Raw genomic sequence first — 21,762 nt, forward strand, 5'->3', positions numbered from 1 at the left:
TATTCCCATATCATTCAGCCACAAAGGACCCACCTCACCAGGGCGATGGCAATGACACCAACTGATGTATTCAAGGAAGTCTTAATATATATTTCAAATTTTGGGGATAAATCATTAGTTGTTAATTGCTTTTATTAGTATTTTAGTATTTTTGTTTCAATGTGCTTGTGTAATATGATTTTAATTTGCGTTTTTGTGTGAACAAAATTTATTTATGCATGATTGTGTGAGTTAGATAATATTGTCATTCAGGATGAGAGCATGTATTAGTTTATGGATTGTGAATGAATTATGTACTTTAGTTGAATTTTTTGCTTATCCATGTGAAGCATAGCAATATTTCTGCACAATAATTAAGTCTAGCATCGTACAGAAACATGCAGATTCGTATGTATAGATTGAATAGATGACTTAGATGCTCACTTAACCCGTGGTTTACAACATCCTTTAACCAAATATACAATAACATGGGGTGCTTTAGTCTGTAAAAGAAATGATTTAAGATTTTGTTATTCTATGCATGTTAAAAAAGATTGTATGGAGTGTTTTCGACTTTCTAATATGAGTTGGGTAATGACCAAATGCTTGGGATCTAATCCTTTTATAGAAAATAAGCATTGTGCTTATTCAGTTTATGCCTCACGTGTGCATCTCTTTTACTTGAGTTAGTGAGTCCGTAGGGGTATCTTAAAACCTAATATCTACCTATTGGTATTCAGAAATCGGGTCATTACTGACTCAAAACTCGTTATAGGAGTCAAGAAGAGCAAAAAATGGTGAGGTTAAAATTTATTAAAAGAAGAAAGAAAAACTATATACAAGTGCGTAATAGCTGATTATTGGGTACTTAAAATAAATAGTGGGTTTGAATCACTTGGAATAAACTTAATTGTTGAAAGACTCATAATTTGGAAAAATCTTCACGTGAATAAATTGTAAACGTTGCCAGTTAGATTAAACCAAATTAGAGTAGAATTACATCTTGGAAAGATAATAAATGAAATAAGTTTGGAAGTGTGTGAATCTTACGAGTGAAGAAAGGAAATAATTGATCATTGAGGGTTGGTAATTAACTTTACTTGTAAACGTACGACTTTACACTTAGTTCTTCGCACGCACACTTCTTTTCCATTAAATATGCGAAAGTTGACTCTTGCATTGTGATTTTGGAGCTCTTCGTGAATATGATATAATGTTCTCAATACTGAGGCAAAAGACAAGTTATTTGACTAAGTTTTTTTTTGTATGTCCTCACTTATTTTCTTCTTTTTCGTATTTGCTCGAGAAGTAGCAAACTGTCAAGTTTAGGGATATTTGACGAGTGTGTTCTACTCACAAGTCTATACTATTTTAACTTGATTATTGACCAAATAAACGTTTTAATGTTTTTATTAGTGTTACTTTATAGATTTAGTGAAGTAGTGCAAATTGTTGCAAAAAGGGAGAAAACAAAGCCAATAGCATAAATCAAGGAACAAAATTGGAACAAAAGGGCAAATGAGAAGTGGCGCTGGAAGAAATAGAGAAGTAGAAATGTGGCGGTCGGACACTACTAAAGAAAGCAGAAACACAAAGTTGCAGTGCCACGAGGCCACGCACTAGTTAATTCAATGCCAATTTAAGATTTGAAGCGGTGCCGTAGTGCCATAGCGATGGCATCGAGGCACCGCTTCACGTTGCTAGCCCATAAAAATTTCAAATTTGGGAAAAAACATTGTAGGAAGTATAAATACAAGAATTAGGCCCTTTTGAGGGGTTCTACACATTAAGATACAAGAATACAACTTGAGATTGAAAGAGTAAAATCAGGGGAGAAAAAAAAGAAATCGAAAGCTATGGTTTGGAATTAAGCCCTTGTTTTAGCCCCATTTTTGAGGGAAAATGTATTTTTAAATAGTGTATTGATGGAAAATATGTAGTTAAAAAATAAGAGAAAATTTTGAATTTGTGTGTAATATTATTTTATCGAAGAATGTGTTGTTAAAATGATGTTAAAATACTATTTCAGAATGCTTTTTTTTTTCCCCAAAGAATGGGTTCAAACAAGGGCTAAGATTAGAGGTAATAAGAGGAGTTGGTGGAAGATTCATCCACTTATTCACATATAAATTTAAAGCCTGGTGATGTACTTCAATATTGCTAATAAGTTTTCTTTCAATATTATGAGTAGCTAAGTTTTTCATTAAGGCAAATTATATAATTATTTGAGACCTTTTATCTATTTTACTCAAGATTCAAGTTCTTTCACTTTTTATGTCGATTTTAATTATGTATTTAATGCTTTGAATTACTTGACCAACGATTCTAGTGAGTTCGGGGCAGTTTTTTGCCCTGTTTACTGCCCCATTTATTTATTTATTTTTTACACATTTTCAAAATTTAGAGTTATACTATTAAATTATAAAATACAAATTCAAAATTTAAAAATTCAAAACAAATAATGCTCAAATTAACATCAATATTTAAAGAAACACTTGAAAAAATAATATTAAAAAAATACTATTTTTTTAATATTTACGGGGAGGGTTTGGGGCGGGGCGGGACCCCTGACCCATGACGGGGTGGGGAATTATGCCCTACCCCACCCCCTCAACCCGTTGGGGTGGGTTTTTTTGCTCCATTTGGGGCGGGGCGGGGCAAATTGCCATCTCTAAACAATTTTATGATATTATGATTTTATTACGAATCGAGAGGTGAGTTTCAGATTTGGACCACATATTAAAATCCAATAATTTAATATAACGTGTGGAGATACTTATACTAATTATCGGGGTCGCTATATGAATTCTTAGAACAATAGGGCGCTTAACTAAGATTGATTCAAATAAAGATATGTGATTGAAGTAGTTGAATGGGCTCAGTGAAGACTCAAGAAAGGTAAATTGAATACAATAGAAAAATTCGATCAAACACTACATTAGATTTCTGAATCTTTAATCAAGATTTAAAGTTGATTAATAGATGAAATTTTTTTTTTCTAATATCTATTCCATATTTGAATTTTCAATCAATCTTTTGTGCGTATGGCTATTTTCAATTTGAAATTATACTTAGAAAAATAATCACCAAATCACAATGCTTTGTTTTCATCAAATAGAAGTTAGAAATAATAAATTAAGCATTAAAGTATAGCACTTGTGAAAATGATAATCCGGACTCAAAGGTCGACTATACTACCTTTTATGATATCGAACACTTGTGATTGAAAAAGTGCAATATATGCTTTCAGACTCTAATATTATATTAGAATACGGAGTTCTATCTTGAAATATTGACATATACCTTAGGAAGAGGAGTAGTACAAACTCTAAATATTTTTTTTATTGCGTTTATATTTTAAGTGATGTTGTATATTTACCCTTAGTCCATTTTTCTATAGTTTGCTTCAATACCTATCCTTCAATCCATTGGTGGACCGACTCATGGTCATAGTGGGTCAAGTGACCCACCAATTTCAACATTTTTTTTTGAGCCAAAAATCAGAATTGGACAATAATAGTAGTCGGGCTTTTTTATTAGAATAGAGTCACAGCGATGACCAAACAATTGATATAGTGAGAGTTGAGATTATTTTGTCATTTGCGATACTTAATTTGAGAATTCTTTGGAAATTGTTATTCATCATATATGTGAGATTATTTGGAATTCTTTGAAAATTGTTATTTATCATATATATGAGATTTGTGAATCCGTGTGTTCTTGTAGAATACATAATCTTTTAGTAACCTTTTAATAAGTTTGAATGTTCCCCCATTAATTTCAAATGTTTGCATTTGTCACTGCTTCAACCCTTTGCCTACATCTACCTCCACTCTTTGCCTATGTCCCTAGCTTGAAGAAATGTTAGGCCCTATCATTGAATATAATATGCACACCTTGTCTGCATGCCTTCCAGTTTAGGTGCAAATGTATCTTGGTTCATGTCCGTTGTTGCATTTATGGGTCTTTTTTGCTCAAGACTATGGGATCATAATGATATGAAAGAAAAATAAACTACAAAAAAAGACACATTCATCCACATTACTATTAAAGGTTGAGTCAACTAGCTAAGTCAAAGAAACTGTAATTGACTAGTATCTATTGCTAAAGCAATTGTAATATTGTTTGATATGAGATGATTTTCACTTTCTTGATGTGAAATATATCGGTCTCTCAAGGTCCTTCAGTGAAAACATTGAGCTCAATTTGATTATGACATCTTCAATAAATTTTCCATTGTTTCCTGTAATTGCATTTTCATCGACATATATTATCATGAGAACTGTTATCTGGTTTTGATGTAGAATAAATAGTAAGATGTCAAATCTACTATAAACCAAGCCAATCAATATGCATTAGAAAATTTGACAAACAATCAAACCACACTCTTAGCTCTTGTTTTAGACATAAAGTGATTTGTTCAATTTGCACACATAGTTAAAGAGTTTAGAATCTTTAAACGTAGGAGGTTATTTCATGTGTACTGTCTCTTGAGATTCCTATAAGCAAGGGTAAATCCAGAGCCGACATGGTTGCCTGCGTTGGATCCGTCGAGAAGAAAGGTTAATGAAATTTTTTTGTTATATATATATGTTATTGTGTGAACAATAAATGAAATGTTGTGAAGATCATGTAGATGGGCATTCGCTTTTTCCATGCAATGATACACGTGTTTGATTCCCTTAAATAGCACTCAGGGCTAGACATGGTCCGATAACCGAACCCAAAATTTTCGGATATTTAGTAAGTGGAATGGTCGAGTCTAAATTCAATTATGGAACCTTTAGGTTCGGTTCCATTCAGTTCAGTTCAGTTCGGTTCAGTTCTAGACGGTATCTTCTGTAATATAATAATTTTTTTAATATTTATTACAAAGTTACATTAATTCTACTAATAATATTTTCAATCTTAGCTCTTACCAAATAACGTAGTCCAATCTTATGTGTCTTTACGTCTCTCTTTACTGAGTTCTTCATAAATTTGATTATTAAAATCACAGGAAGAAAAGGACAGGGAACTCACAAGAATTAAGTGAGGTGTTGTCGAGTTTCAATTTGATTTCTCTAGAACGATAAAAACAATGCTACGGTAGAATAATAGATTTAGGTAAAAGTTAGGTAAATTTGATTAAGTTGCGCTTGAACTGAAAATTAAAAATAAGAAAATCATATTTTTGGGTTTTAGTTAAATTAACTAGTTAACAAATTCATTTAGAAAAAAATAAAATAATTTGACTTGTCTAAAATAGATAAATTAAAAAATTTTGTAAAATTCGGTTCTTTTTCGGTTCTAGATTTAGAACTGAGAATCGATCCAAATCCGTCGGTTCTCGATTCGGATGCCCGTTTGGGTAGTTAACTTAAGAAGAATCGATTGGTTCGGTACTGTTCGGTTCGAGAGTTTTGCTCAGTCTTAATAGCACTCCTACTTTTAATTTTTAAATTAAAAAAAGTAAATAATAACTAAATATTAACCAATAATTGTATAACCTTCAATAAAAGGGAATCTAGCTCATATGGTGGAGGGGTCAATTTATGTGTGAGAAGTATGAGGTTCAATACCATGTACTCCCACTTTTTTGTTTAGTTTTTTAATACAATAATTAATGACTAAACAATTATATATTATTAGTTTTCATTTTTGAAATAATTTCTTTAAAAAAATTATTGACTCAAATTATTACTTTACATTTTATATACTTTTATTGCTAGGATTTATCAATTTATTTTATAAAATTAAAATTATGGACAATCTAAGTGTTGCTTTTTATTCTTTTCAGAGTTCGAAATTTATTTTTTTTTTCCTTTTGAAAAATTACTCTAATTCTAAAAGTCATTATTTTCAAAATTTTGCACAACCTTCGCCTAAACTCAAAGCTTGTCCTTACTGTTTAATCATGCTTTACGTATAAACTTTATCTTACTTCATTTAAAAAACTTTAAACTTGATCGTGCATATATGATTGCAAAATGTATTTTTCTCATTGTTTTGGGTTGTATTTGTAATACATTAAGTTTATAAAATAAAATAAAAAAAAAAGAATAAGTATATCATGAGGTGGTGAAATTGGATTGATATCAATCCAATTCCACCCACAATCAATTTAAAACACACATACGAAGGAAACAAACCAGAAAGAAAGAAGAAGAGAGGAAAAAAAGGAAAAAATAAAAAGAGGAAAAAGAGGAAGAAAAAAAGGGAAAACTCGCCAACGTATTAAGAATTAAGTGGGTTATACTATTAGGCTTGAATTTCTCAATTTTCAAAGGTAAGTAAAAGTTACTTGTTGAAAGGTTATGTTTGATTTTAGAGTTGTTAGATTAAATTCAATTTTATTGAAGGAGTTAAATATAATAAACTATGAAATTGAGTAAAATGAAAGAAAAATTAGTTTTAGTAATTAAAGAGACTTTAGAAATCGCCTAAATGTGAAATAATTAAGTTTGGGTATCGTCTATTTAATTAATGAAATTTCTTAAAATAGTTAATTATTGATTTAAAAATGATATCACATTTCAGGCGGCGATAGGGATATCGAGACAGCGTACCAATCGAGTTGATTTTGACGTACATAGTTCTGTAAGTGGAAAAACATAAATATTTTTAAAGTATTTATAAATTAAGTATATTATCAAGGTATGTGCAAATATGTGTTCGATTATATGATTATTATGAAAATCCCTTTTATTATTATACATGTGGAATCTCAAGGATTATTTATGGTACATTTGTGATTGGTATGTAAGACATGTGATATTACGTTTTGTTTGGTATGTAAGACATGTAATATTGAGATCGATCAGAAAAATACCCATGATTATATATTTCTTCTAGTTCACAGAGGGGCATTGGTCGTGTTCTATCCTACACGGAGGGTCTTGACTTGACATTAGTCTTGATTGTGTATATATAATTCACAGAAGGGTCTCGACCGTGTTCCAGAATTGATTATGAGAGGTCTTTAAGATCGACTTTCGTTCACGGAGGGGGCCAAAAGCCCGTGGCAAAAGTTCTTAGATCGAGAGGTGGATTACATATTTCAATCAGAGGGTATATTTTTGGTGGATTTTTCTGCACGTTTGATGTGATGAGATTATAGCATGGTTATCAGCTGATGTTATATCATGATTTTAAGATGATATTTTATGTCCTTATGTAAATATTTCACTTTTGGCTATAATTACATGATGGTAGCTTGTGAATTATCAAATGATATGAATTAGATTTTCAATAAAAATGTATAAATGAAAAAGTATATTTATTTGAACTTCTCCATTCACTGAGCTATCAACTCATATATTTTTTCATATTTTCCTTATCAGGCAACAGTTGAGAATCTTGACATCTTTTGGAGTTGAGCCTTGATTTTGGAGTCAGAGCCAGACGACAAAGTTTGTTAGTATGACTCACTTCTTAGAACATGTAGTCAGTGTTTTGGGACGCATGTTCATGTCTAGATGTGATTTTGCATCACTTGTAGATAGTTATGTGGCTCACTATGTATTTTGTATCTATATGTATATTTCATTTTATTTCTTGGTAAATGTTGAGATTTCGGCTTATCTTTATTGTGCTGTGCTATAGTTTGGGATTTGTGTGAAATTGATTACAGGTTGCTTAGTCCTGTTTACAGAGGAGATAATGCCGAAATTCTGTTAGAAAAATGATGTATAAAAAGTGATATATTGTATTTGAAGTAGCCTTGATGGTGGGTCCGACTTTTAGTTGGTATCTATCATCGGCGCATGCCACGTCCGGATCTAGTGGTGTTACATGGGACGAGGTGTGTCAATATTGGATTATATTTTTAAATGTATATGACTTTTACGTTTTAGTGTATTTATACATTTATTGAAAAAAATTAATATTATTTAATTAAATATTATTGGACAATTTTACTGTTGTAGCCATCAAGGGTCAACGGCCGCTCTGGATGACTCAATATCGTGGATACGCCACTGCCTATAAGGAAAGCATTTTACTCATTGACCAGATGTCTTGTTTTCCACTTCGAGCTTAATGCAATTGCTAGAATCAATTGGATTGTCATCACCTTGACAATTGTACTATTTTTTTATTCATTTCCATTCATCTGAGTGTACCTGGTGAAACCTAGCAAGCCTTATAGCGATATATACTTCCATCTTCTTTGAATTTATTTGTAACATAATTCTTTTACATTTGTGTTTCAAAGTCTCGGCACAAGAGTCTATGTTTTGTTGTCATGTAGAGATTGAATTCCTTGTTCAATTAATCTTGCTATTTGGAAAAGACATTGCAGTTTTTGAATGTTTTGGGGCTATTTCGGAGGTTGTTGTTAGAGTGGCTTGTGATTTCTGTAGGAATTAGTTCAAATATTAAATGAAAATGTGTGTAAAAATGAAAAGGTATGACTATGTGTAAATTTCGACCAAATATTCGGGTTTGATCTGATGGTCAAATTACAAAAGTAAATAGACAACTTATTCTACTCATCGAGTAGATCGTCATGGTATATTTGGAATCTCGGAACTAATTTCGGATGAATGAGAAATTGCGGACCAAAGTTGGAAGAAATGAAGTGTTGCAACTTTTCGAAAGGTGCAAGTTTTGGCCAAGTGTTGCAACTTTTTTGAAAGGATGCATCTTTTAGCACACACTACTTCATTTGCACCCTTTCTACATCTATAAATAGAACCCTATGGACATGGTTTTGGGTACATCAATTGCATTGAGTATTCATTCTCCTCTTGCAATTCTCTTCTTTCTAATTTTATAGCATTTCATACATTTCCTTTGTAGAGGAGAAATTCTATCAAAAGTTCGTTGGTTTCTTGTGGTTTGAAGTGCTGCTACCACAAGTTGTGAATCCATTATATCTCGGGAGACAAGTGTCATTCACCGTGGACACCGTAGCGGGGCAATTTGTCTTAAGGAAAGAGATAACGTCTCGCCTTGGATTGTTCTCTATTTCTACTCCTTCTTAATCCTTGTTTGCATAATCTTTATACCGAAACTCTGTCCAAATTTTCATTCATATAAATTGTGTTTTGATCACGCCCTTGCGGGTTAAAACTGGTCAAACAAATATATCAAAACCAACCCTTACATAATCCTTTTTATAAGTCGTCTCCAACAATTTCTAGTGTCAAAGTTGTTGGATTTCCTTAGAGAGATTTAGGTCAAGTTCCGGATTTTTCATTGAGTTTTCTTCTTGTTATAATTTATGTCCCATTTTGACTTGAATATGCAAAAGAAAAATTGAGATCTATTTTGTCACTTATATCAGGTAGGTAATTACCTTTTTCATCTGGTGAACTGAGGGCTAATGTTTTGGACGTATTGTCAAAGTCAGAGCCCAACAGAACATTGTTTTGAATTCAAGGGGAGATAACTCAAATAAAATGACAAGTGTTCGGATTATTTTTTTCCCTTTTGGAGTGTTATAATATTTAGTTGACACAGAATAATACCTACTGCATTTTTTTGGAAATGAGACTCTTACTTAACTGGTTGAAGTGTGCCTTTTCTATTTGGCTTGATCTTGTCCATCCATTTTTTACGGTCCAGATTGACTGATGGTTGTATCATAAAAATATCCCTTTTCGTCCATCATTAGGGTATGAGAGTGTATTCCCGGGTTTTGGCTGCTGTCTTGTGTCTCTTCATTTTCCTCTCTATAATTAGGGTTTTCATATGTGTGTTGAATATCGATATTGGAATTTTTTTGTTTGTTTTTGTAATCATTATGGGTTGCTTAGTGTAGGCAGTACAAGAATTTTATCTTTTCCCTGCAAAATTTATTTGTCGGTAAAAGTTCTTATTTGTAGGGAAAACTTTTTGTAGACAAAAAATTTTAGTAGGGACATTTGTGGGACAAACTTCGAGGGGATAGAGTTTAGCCCACAAATTTTTGAAATTTGTTGGCTAAAGCTTTTCCCTACGAACCCTTTGTTGATGAATATAATATATCGAGTAAGTTTTTCTCCGACAAAATCGGTCGTCTGCTCAAGTAATTTTGCCCACGAAATAATTTCATTTTTCCCTACAAATTACGTTGTAAGGCTAAAACATACACATTTTCCCAATAATTAAAAATGTGTGGCAACATGGTACAAACTATTTTGTAAGCTAAACACTGTTTTTTCGTGCAAATAATTTTTTGTAGGGAAAATATGTTTGCAAACTATTATGAAAGAAATTAAATACATAGTAAATTTTTAACAATATTCAAAATAATATAAAGATACAAAAAGATAATATATTAATTAAAATATGTAATGTCAATCATCCTAACATTGAATCTAAAACAGATCATCAAAACATAAATAAAAACCTTCACTAAGTATGGTTAAATCTAAATTTAAAATAAAAATCATATTCATTGGGCAATGTGGCCGAATGATGGCTTTGATATCATGAACTAGCAACTATGTATTCCAAAACTTGTAACTCGTCTGGTCAGTTAATTATATAAAACTCTAATGTTCTCTCGAGTAGTACGCACGATACGGGAGGTCCTAGTTTGTTTACATGCCCCTTGAGTAGGAAGATCGAGGGTCCTTGACAAGTGTCCTGCACCTATCTTTGCAAATCCAATAATAAAAATCGAACATGTAAATGGATTTCATATAGTAAGAAAATTAACTATGGAAAAAAATAAAAAAAAAATAATAAAACCTGCCTTAAACTCATTTATTTCATTATACAATGTCCTATCATTTTCTTCAGTTCCTTGAACGTTTTCACTTTTTGCTACACCTATTACATGATATTCACATTACCATTTTATACTTGCTCATTACTTGAAATGCAAAAGTCTCTACTTCAATCAAGGCAACGATAGATACAGATAACACACAAGAAATTTAAAAAATTACACAATAGAAATCAAACAGGTTTCTCTAATTCTAAATTCCAATTGCAAGCTTAGGAATGCCAGGTAACACACAACAAATTTAAAAATTTCAATAATTACTTAAGTATATTTACACAATAAAATGACATAGACCAATGTAATGATAGACTAGTCAAAGATGGAAAAGTAGACAACATAAGCAAGAAAAAAAACACTAACTTTCAAGCGTAAAAATGTTACCATGAAGAGAAAGCAACCCAAAATGAGGGTTACATGCTGGTAGCAGCTAAACATATGCTGGTAAAGACTTAAAACTAATACACTAAGCACATTATAGAGCACCCAATCCTACAGACGTGACAGAAACCCATAATATGTCTTTCCAGTTTTATAAGAAAACAAGAGCAGGCTATCAAAGTTCATGCATGTTTAGCAATTCATAGCCTCTGTGTTTAGTCTGTGTCCCAAGTATATAAGGTTCAAGCGGTGTATAAGGTGCAAGTTTTCAGTATGTATCCTTAGTGTCCAATGCGATTGATCAGTAAAAAGACCCACTAACCTTGTAAATAACATAGCCTATGCTGCTACCTCTAAATAAATTTCTCCTCTATAATTTTCGTTGCTAAATGAGCAGAGCAAGTGGGAATAGTTTCGGTGGTTGATTGAGTCCCAATTTTGCGAGCCATAAGTAGAGAAGCGTTGAGGGATTGACATGTCTGAAATAGGGAAGTACTGACCTATCGTAAATCATTTCATTTTAATGTGGGCCATCGGTGAAGAATTCTCCATTTTAATGCAGAAGGTATGATTATACTAAGCTTTAAACTATGAACTCAATAGGCAAACATATTCATTTGTCTCAAAACATGTACTGAACATAAACTAGAGATGCATATTAGAAAAACTTCATCCGAGATACCTTACTATAGCTATTGTATGAGTTATTAATTTGAACTTTTCCAAGGCATTGCAAAATATTTATATCTAACATTATCGAAACTAGTAAATGGGGAAGAGTACTTGAGTTTCTTAAACAAGGAGAAATTTGAAATTTTTGACATCTAGAATAAGCCCAGTACAGAAGCAAGGATGTAGTTCCGTAATGCCAAATGAGACTCATTTCACTAACCCTACACCAGTACACCTAAGTACTGTAGGTTGACCACAATATCCAATTACATTTTACCCTCTAAACATTACACATTTAATGATGTGTTCCTACTTACATGGTTTAACCCAACTCAACAAAACCTTATCTTGTACTTATCTAGGGTTGGTACATGGATCCGCAGTTTTCACCATATCAAGGGTTCCTACTTTCATCGCTCACGCAAAATTAAGATCTAACTTAACAATTTAAGAATAAGATAAAATCGCACAATTATAAGCCCCAACATGCTAGTATATGCATTTTCCTAACGGGATTCTTAGCATATCCCAAGTTAGCCAGTATAATTGAGATGTGTGCATATATATTTTTGTATTTTTTTTTCGAGCATAAAAATCTATGTTTATTCTTTGCATTACTTATAAAGTGACGGTCATTCAATAACACATCAATATCTCACCATAAAACTAGTCCTCATAGAATTAAGATGAATCCCAAAGCTAAGCTTGATATGGAGAAATTGTGTCACAATGATGGGCTGACTAAATAATTTGCTGGACCATTTTAATGTTGGGCTTGTGAGCCGAATTGTTAAGAGATAAATTGGATGTTGCTTTCTTTGGCAAAAATTCGTGTTATTAAAACACACCTTCTCTTAAGTTGAATGGGCGCTTGTGATCCTACAAAATGTCACATTATGGACCGTTGGACGAGAAGATCTTCTAGGGTCTTCTATATTTATTCTTGCACTATTGTTTGAAGACACAGCCAATTCATTTTCTTTTTCCTCTCGACTGCCTTTCGTGTTCTCTCTCGGAAAATTTCAATAATCTCCCAATTTCTGAATCTGCCCAAAAAGCTTCCTCGACATGGATAATTGCCTTTTTATTAATATTGAGTGATTTCATAAGGTGTATTGATGCTATTCTCGAGAGAACAGCCACTGTCTATGTAGTGAGGCTTATGTAGAAATTATTTTGAGTGATATTTCTGAGTGTCATGAGATGTGTAATATGGACAGTTTCTTGATTCAATTGATACAGTGATTTTGTTCTAGTATGACAGAAGCTCAAAAAGGGATTAGGAACGAAATTTCAAACCTCTTGTCTTAGGGTGAAAATCACGTGTTCCCTTTTGTGTTCTTATGTTTTCAGCTTCTTGTTTCATTATTTTATAATTTTTATTGATTAGATTTGGCTAACTTCTGTGAACTCATCGTAACAGTGGTAGCAAAGCTTGTTGACAGTGGTTCTTGACTTCGGTTCTGGTGGATCTGGAAGTTTCTGTATATGTTAAGTAGTTTTCTGTCATTTGCTTGAAACCCAAATAAGGGATCCCAGTCAGTTCGTTCTTGTTATTTTGAGTTATGGTATATAGTACTTGCCTATACTCTGTGACCCTTGCAATTGTGGTAAAAATGTTCAATCAAAGACTTCTTGGTAGTTCCTTTGTCCATAAACCGTGAGTTGTTGGGAATCTGAGGGTATCTTGAACTAAAAGTCAATGGGTTAAGCTTCATTTTATGATTCTTGCAAGTATCCTGTATATAATGTATAAAGCATGTTGTGATTATGTTATTGTCACTTGATGATTTGCCATTTTTAGATAAACTACTTATTCTTGTAATGAATGAACTGCTGAGTTTTTCTACTAAATAATCTGTGACATACAACTTGTTGTTTGTACACTTTACATTGATTATTGTGTATGACATTTGAGATCCTGCATGTTGTATAAACTGTTCAAAATTTATGTGATCTACCTGCACTTTTAAAAATCAAATTGTGTTTTGATTATGTCAACTAAAGTTGAATTTGAAATCTTTAATGGTAAAAGAGACTTTAGTCTCTGGCGCCAGATAATGCGAGTCATTTTACTTCAACAAAAATGTGCAAAAGTTATTGATGAGTCATGGCCTAATGATATGGAATGAACTAAGAAAACTAAACTTGATGAAACTGTATGGAGTTCTATAGTCTTGCATTTGTCTAACAACGTGTTAAGAGAGATTGGTGAGACAAAAACTATTGCTGAGTTGTGGAAAAAATTGGAAGATACTTATCTTAATAAAACCATGCCTAATAAAGTGTATCTTCTAAAACAATTTTTTGGTTTTAAACTGGACCCATCTCTTGATCTTGAGGCAAACATTGATAGATTCAACATATTATCTTGTGACCTAGTAGACTATGATGAGAAAGTCTCACAAGATCAATTGGTTGTGATTTTGTTAAATTCAATAAGTGATAAATATAGAGATGCTAAAAATGCTATTGAATATGGAAGGGAGACTCTAACTACTGGTATAATAGGAAATGCATTAAGATATAAAGAGTTAAAGTTAAAATCTGAGAAGAAAAATTTGTTAGTGGTGAAAATTTGATGGCTAAGTCCAATCCAAATCCAAATCCAAATCCAAAAATTGTCAATTTTAATAGGAAATTAGGACACAAGAAGAAGGTAAACTTTAAAGATAAAATGGAAAACAAGAGTAAGGGTAAAAAATATTTTTACTGTCTATGTAAAGGTCATTTTATCAAAAATTGCCATAAAAGACTTAATAATTTGAAGAATAAGTCTAATAATGATGGTGGTGCTACCTTAGCCTATAATAACGAGTCCAACATAGATAAGGTTTATGTTGCTGCATATAGTCTACCTAGTCTGGAGTGGATCCTTGAATCTGGTTGTACCTTTCACATGTGTCCTAAAAGAGAGTGGTTTACAAAGTTTGAAAGTGTAAATGGAGGCTAAGTGTTAATGGATAACCACATGTCTTGTCAGGTAAAAGGAATAGGAACAATCACCTTAAGGTTTGGTGATAATAATGAATTGGCCTTAGAAAAGAGCAGGTATGTTCCTGACCTACAAAGAAATTTGATATCCTTAGATGTTCTAGATGACCTGAACTATAATATTGTGATTAATAAGGGATACATTAAAATCTTGAGAGGCTCTCAACTTGTTGCCGAAGCCCCCAAGAGATATGGGCTTTACATTTTACACACAAAACTTTTTTGACTCCACATCAGCAACAATTTTTGCCCACAATGATAAGTCACAATTATGGCATAAAAGATTGAGCCATATTAGAGACAAAAGCTTGCGGATTTTGAAAAAACAAGTTGCCTTTGGTAAAGACATAATTGAGAAACTCAATTTTTGTGATCATTGCATACTGAGAAAGCAAAATAGATTAACATTTTTGGCTGAAATGTATAAATCGTTGTTTGTTCTTGAGTATTTGCATGTTGATCTTTGGGGACCAGCTTCTACGCCCACACATACTGGTTTCGGATTTTTCCTTTTAATCATATATGATTTTTCTAAGAAAAACTGGCTCTTTCTGCTTAAACATAAGTCTGACACTTTTAATGCTTTTAAAGAATGGAAAATCTTGATTGAGAATCAAACAAATAAAAAGATTAAGGTGTTGAGACTAATAATGGGCTTGAGTTTTGTAATTATGAATTTGATGAATTGTACAAAGTACATGGTATTATAAGACACAGAATAGTGACACATACACCATAACAAAATGTCTTAGCTCAAAGAATGAACCGAACTATTCTTGAGAGAGCTAGATGCATGTTATTAGGTTATGGTCTTCGCAAGTTATTTTGGGGAGAAGCTACAAAAACTGCTAGTTGTCTCAAAAATAGAAGCCTGGCTAGTAATATACAATTCAAATCCCTTGAAGAAGTTTGGATAGGAAATCCTGTAGATTTGAGCAATCTGAAAATATTTGGTTGTGCAGCCTTTGCACACCAATCTAAAGGAAAACTTTAGAGCCCTTAAGTGTGTTTTTTTGGGCTATGATGAAGGGGTAAAGGGGTATAAACTTTGGATAAAAGAGACCAAAGGTTATAAGATCATTTTGAGTAGAAATGTGTGTTTAATGAGTTTGATCTGCCTTGTTTGAAATTTAAAAATAATACAAATGAATCTGGTCAGACTGAAAATGAAGGAAGGAAAATTGAAATTGAGATGGAGCAAGTTAATAATGATAATCTACAACCTAATTAGGTTGAATATAGTGAGATTGAGGCTCAAAATAATATGAAACTGATCTAAATGAATCTGATTTTGAAGTTAATCAACCCTTAAATGATGATCAACTTGCTGAGATAAAGAAATAAGACAAATAAGGCCACCTATATGATTTGATGATGAAAAATCTCTTATTACTGTTCAGGGGCTCATTGAAAATGAACTTGAGTCCTATAAAGATGCTATGAGTAGCAAGGACTCTAAGCATTGACTAACTGCAATGCATGATGAAATGAAATCTTTGAGAAAGAATAAAACTTGGACCTTAGTAAAGAGACCTAAGGGAAAGAGAGTTATGGATTGCAAGTGGATCTATAAAATTAAAAGAAGTGAAAAAGATGAGCACAACATTAGATATAAGGCAAGACTTGTAGCCAAGAGTTTTGCTCAAAAGGAGAGGATAGACTTTAATGAAATATTTTTCCCCGTTGTAAAATTTACAACTATTAGAGTCATACTTGCTCTTGTAGCTCAATTTAATTACAAATTGGATCAATTAGATGTAAAAATTGCATTTTTAAATGAGAATCTTGAAGAAACCAATTTTTGGGAGGAACCTAAAGGCTTTTTGAAGTGAATAAAAATTCAGACTTAGTATGCCTTATTAAAAAGTTACTTTATGGTTTAAAACAAGCACCAAGACAATGGTGCAAGAGATTTGACACTTTTGTACTTGGACTTTGTTTTAAAAGAAGTAATTTCGATACTTGTTTTCATTGTAAAGGAAACGAAGGTGAGAATTTACTCTATCTTCTACTTTATGTGGAGAAAATAGAATTAATTAAAGACAAACTAAAATCTGAATTTGAAATGAAGGACTTAGGTCCTGTTAGAAAAATTTTGTGTATCAAAATTAAAAGAAATAGAAGAGATGGCATAATAAGTCTAAATCAAAAATCTTATGCTTTGAAAATACTTGAAAGATTTGCAATGTTTGATGCTAAAAGTGTGGTTTAACTTTAGCTAATTACTTCAAATTATCTAATTATCAATGTCCCAAGACTGAAGAAGAGTTTAAAAGAATGTCTAGAGTGCCATATTCTAATATTGTGGGTCAGTCATGTATCTAATGATTTGTTCTAGAGATGTTTTGTCATTTGCAATAAGTGTATTGAATAAATACATGTCCAATCCTGGTGAGGTTCATTGGGAAGTTATGAAGTGGCTTCTAAGATATATTAAAGGAACTTGTGACCTAGGAATTGAATATAGAAAACAATCTGAAGATGTTATCTTTAGGGGTTACACAGAAAATCAACTTCTGCCTATGTATACACTTTATGTAGTTCTTGTATAAGTTGAAAATCACAATTACAAAAGATTATTGGTTTATCTTCAACTGAAGCTAAATATATAGCTGCAACTGATGCAATTAAAGAGGAAATTTCGCTAAAAGGACTTTTAAATGAATTTGGTTTCATAAATGATGTTGTCTTACATTTCGATAGCCAATCTGATTTATGCCCTTGTTTGATCCCCATTTTTACAAGAATGAATTTTTTCAAAACTCATTTTCAACCACACATTTTTCTATAAAATAATTATACACGAATTTCTAAAACTTTTTCTTGCTTTTTAACCACACATTCTCCAAAAAACTACTATTCCATAGTTCATTTTATCCCGAAAATGGGAATCAAACAGGGGCTATACTTGAGTATAGATCCTGTGCTACACAACAGATCAAAGCATGTTGATGCGAAATTTCATTTTATTAGAGATGTTATTTCACAAGCTGTTGTTAAACTTGAAAAGATTTCTACACATTTTAATTTTGCTAATGTTGGAACAAAAGTGCTGCCTTCAAACAAGTTTTTGGACCGTTTAACGCAGCTAAACATTAACTTTTGCTGACTTGTGTATCAGGAATAAGAGCAAATGATGTCAAAACTGGAGAAATCACTATAGATGTACTAGAATCATTCTACGAAGGTGGAGAATGTGAAGAAATTGTGGCACATTGATGGGCTAACTAAATAATCTGCTAGACCATTTTAATGTTGGGCTTGTGAACCGAATTGCTAAGATATAAATTAGATGTTGCTCTCTCAAGCAAAAAGTCGTGTTATTAAAACACGCCTTCTCTTAAGTTGAATGGGTGCTTGTGATCATGCCAAAAGTCACATTATGCACCATTGGATGAGAAGATCTTCTAGGGTCTTCTATACTTATTCTTACACTAAGGTTTGAAGGCGCAGCCAATTCAGTTTCTTTCTCCTCTCGATTGCCTCTCATGTTCTCTCTCTAAAAATTTCATCTATTAATCACCTAATTTCTGAATGTGCCCAAAAAGCTCCTCGACGTGGATAATTGCCTTCGTATTAATCTTGAGTGATTTCAGAAGGTGTATTGATGCTATTTTTAGAGAACAACTACTGTCGATGTAGCGAGGCTTATGTAGAAATTATCTTGAGTGATATTTTTGAGTGCCATGAGATGTGTAATTTGGACAGTTTCTTGATTCAGTTGATATAGTGATTTTCTTCTGGTTTGATGGAAGCTCAAAAGGAGATTAGGAACGAAGTTCCGAATCTCTTGCCTTAGGGCGAAAATCGCGTGTTCCCTTTTGTATTCTTATGTTTTCAGTTTCTTGTTTCATTATTTTATAATTTTTGTTGATTAAATTTGGCTAACGAACAGCAGAATGTCTCGTGTATCAAGTTAAAATAAGAAAACTGTGATGCTTTATGTAAGAAGAATGCTTGAGCCTATATTTCACTTCTTGTGTTCTTACTGTTATAAATCATCATTTACGTCTCCCAATGGCGGAACCCACTTGCCACAGACCCATTCATGATGAAGGTGGAGTTGGGACTCGTCGAACTCAATTTGCTCACAGGAACTTCGGAAGAAGACAGAGTAGCAACCGCCATAGAGAACAGCAATGACAATGCCCTCCCACTTGCTGCCATTGTGGAAGTCATCAATGTCCTTACTGACATCAAATCGTCATCGCACTTCGCGTGGCAGGATCGGATGGACCAGAATTAGGTCCACTGCCTCCCTTAGCGACTTGGTAGAGTTATTGCCGGAGGTGAGAGAATGGAAATCGAGGTAAATTTTTGGGTCTACTTGGAAATGAAGTGGATGATGGTCGCTGTATACCAAGAACCCCGAAAAACGTCATCGTCCAAGCTCACTTCCACTTGCGCTCCCTTCTTTAACGGATCGTCTTCACCATTGCTGGCCATTTTCAATAATATAGAGGAAAAATGTAGGGAGTAGAAAGAGAGCGGACATGGATTTTGTTTGATTTTGGTTTTGAATTTCGGGGGGCTGTTTTAGATAGACACCGAAGTCGTAGACCCCAAGATGTGTGCATATATAATGGATTCAAATTCATCTGTTCAAACCAGAAAAATAAATAAGATTAATGGGCATACCTTGAAGACCGATTGAAGAAGAACACAAAATCTGTAGGCGTATTTTTTATGAGACACTGCTTCAATTGAAGAATTTGAATTAGGTTTATTCCAATTGAAGCAGCAAAGAAAGGGAATGAATAGTTTTGGGGGAAAATATTTTTGATGCAAATATGAATTAGAGTTGAAGACAATAGGGAATGAATAATTTGGGGGAAAAACTTTTGGAGGCGAAGAGTTTTGAAGATTTTTGAAGACGGCAGGGAATGAATGAAGATTTTTTAAGATGCAAAGATTTTTGATTTTTGGTAACAAAAAAAAAAAATGTCTGTTTAGTTTTTCTTTTAATTTTATTTTTTTACTTCAAATATATATTTTGTATGGACTAAAACTAAAAATGGTAATTGAAACATGTCTAATATTTTTGTCGAGAAAAAGATATATTTTTCCCATCAAATTTTTTTTCGGGAAGAAATACAATTTTTTGTGGGCACGAATTCCTCTAATATTGAAAATTTTGAATTAACTCATAACCCTACGAAACATTTTTTTTTTTTTTTGTGGGGAAAAGTGAATTCCATAGACAAATTGAGATTTGTCTATGGAAATTTTGTAGGGAAAGCATATATTTCTTGTAGTGAGGATTGGGTCAATAAAGAGAGAAATGTCATAGAATTTGGAAGAGGCAGACCCAAAAGCTAGCTATTAAAGTTGGAGAACTCAAGCCCATATCAACCATAAAAAGGAAGCCTATATTTATGATGTGGGATTTAGGTGTCCATACGCCCCAATGATAACCATGACAAACCACCACGCTTTCGACTCAGCGTCAACATCGAGCAAATGCCCATACGCTGTAAGTGGTAATCGAGACCACAAGACAATATACTCACTCTGATACCATTGTCATAGAAATTGGAAGAGCCAGACCGCAAAAGCTAATTATTAAGGTAGGAGAATCCAAGCCTATATAAATCACACAAAGGAAACCCATATTTTCGATATGGGATTCAGGTACACATACGTCCCAATGGGAACAATGACAAGAGAGAATGTCTGTGTGTGTTGTGAGTTCTTGTTTATCGATCTCATTGATTAAGAGACTAGTGTGAACGTTTGTACATTCTTGAAATATTTACAGTGATTCTATACAGAAGAGCATTCATATACAATGGAGCTCTAGGGATATAGGTTCAACCAAACCCCATGAACTATTTCTGGTGTTCTTTACATTTTTTGCACTGTTGTGATCATGTGATTTTATTATCTTTTCCATAAATACACTTTCATGCCTAACAGTGGTATCAGAGCCTCTTATTATTAAGTCTGGTGGCAGATCTGGTATTGTTTGGCAAAAAAAACCAAGTTATTGGCTTTGTTCGTTAGGGTTCTTTGAATAATAAGGGTTTTGTACTCTGTGCTCCGGGATGTGGAACTTCTTTACTCAAAAGTTGTTCGCTCTGTTTGTATATTCTGAAATCCTAACGGTAAATCTTTATTACTCTGTGTTTAGATTTTTATTATGTGAAGCATTTTATCTGTTCTTGTTAAATATTTGAGCAGTACATTGTGTATATACTGCATACATCTTACCCTAACCTTTCCAAGATCTGTTATCTTGCATCTCTTAACCTGAGAATAAGTGTCTTACAGAATCCTGATACCCTTAAAATGAAAGTTAACTACCTTTAACTGTCTTCATTTGTGCGTTGATTTCTTTTGAGATATTATACATTGTGATTGTGTGATATTATTTCTTCCATATTACATGTTAAATTATCAGTGATATGCTTGAATAATATTTGACACTGATGATTGCTTTTTCAAAATGCAACAACACCTTTTTAAAATGGTTAATACTAATTATGAATTGGGAATTTTTACTGGAAAAGATAACTTTCAATTTGGCAATAGAAAATGAGGGATATTCTCTTGTTCAACAAAAGATTTAAAAAGCAATTAATGAAAAATTTCCTACAACTTGTTGAGTAGTAAACTTGATTTTTGGACTAAATAATATGGGCTTGAAGATTTTGCTTATAGGCCCAAATCAATTAAAAGGCACAACATGCATAGCATTTCTAGGAGCATTATCTAGAAAAATCTATATAAATATCTAGTAGAAAAATCTATATAAATATCTAAGTAAGATATGTAGTTTTATAAAGAATATCTAGAGAATTCTAGAAAAATATCTTGATATGTGGTCTAGGTGTCTCTGGAAAATGTGTGGACTAGAATTTTCTTGTAAACACTATATAAAGGGGTAGTGCCCTCCATTTTGAAACAAGCCAAAAAAGTTTGTAAAGTCTTGAATTTGAGAAATACAAGTTTCCTTTTTCCCTTCCTTCTTCCTATTAGTGTTATCCTCTTAAAAGCCTTAGCTAATCCAAGTTAGTAAACCCATCTTTCCTCCAACAAACTGG

This window comes from Olea europaea, unplaced genomic scaffold (genome assembly GCF_002742605.1).
Source record: "Olea europaea var. sylvestris unplaced genomic scaffold, O_europaea_v1 scaffold1619, whole genome shotgun sequence".
Lineage (NCBI taxonomy): Eukaryota > Viridiplantae > Streptophyta > Magnoliopsida > Lamiales > Oleaceae > Olea > Olea europaea.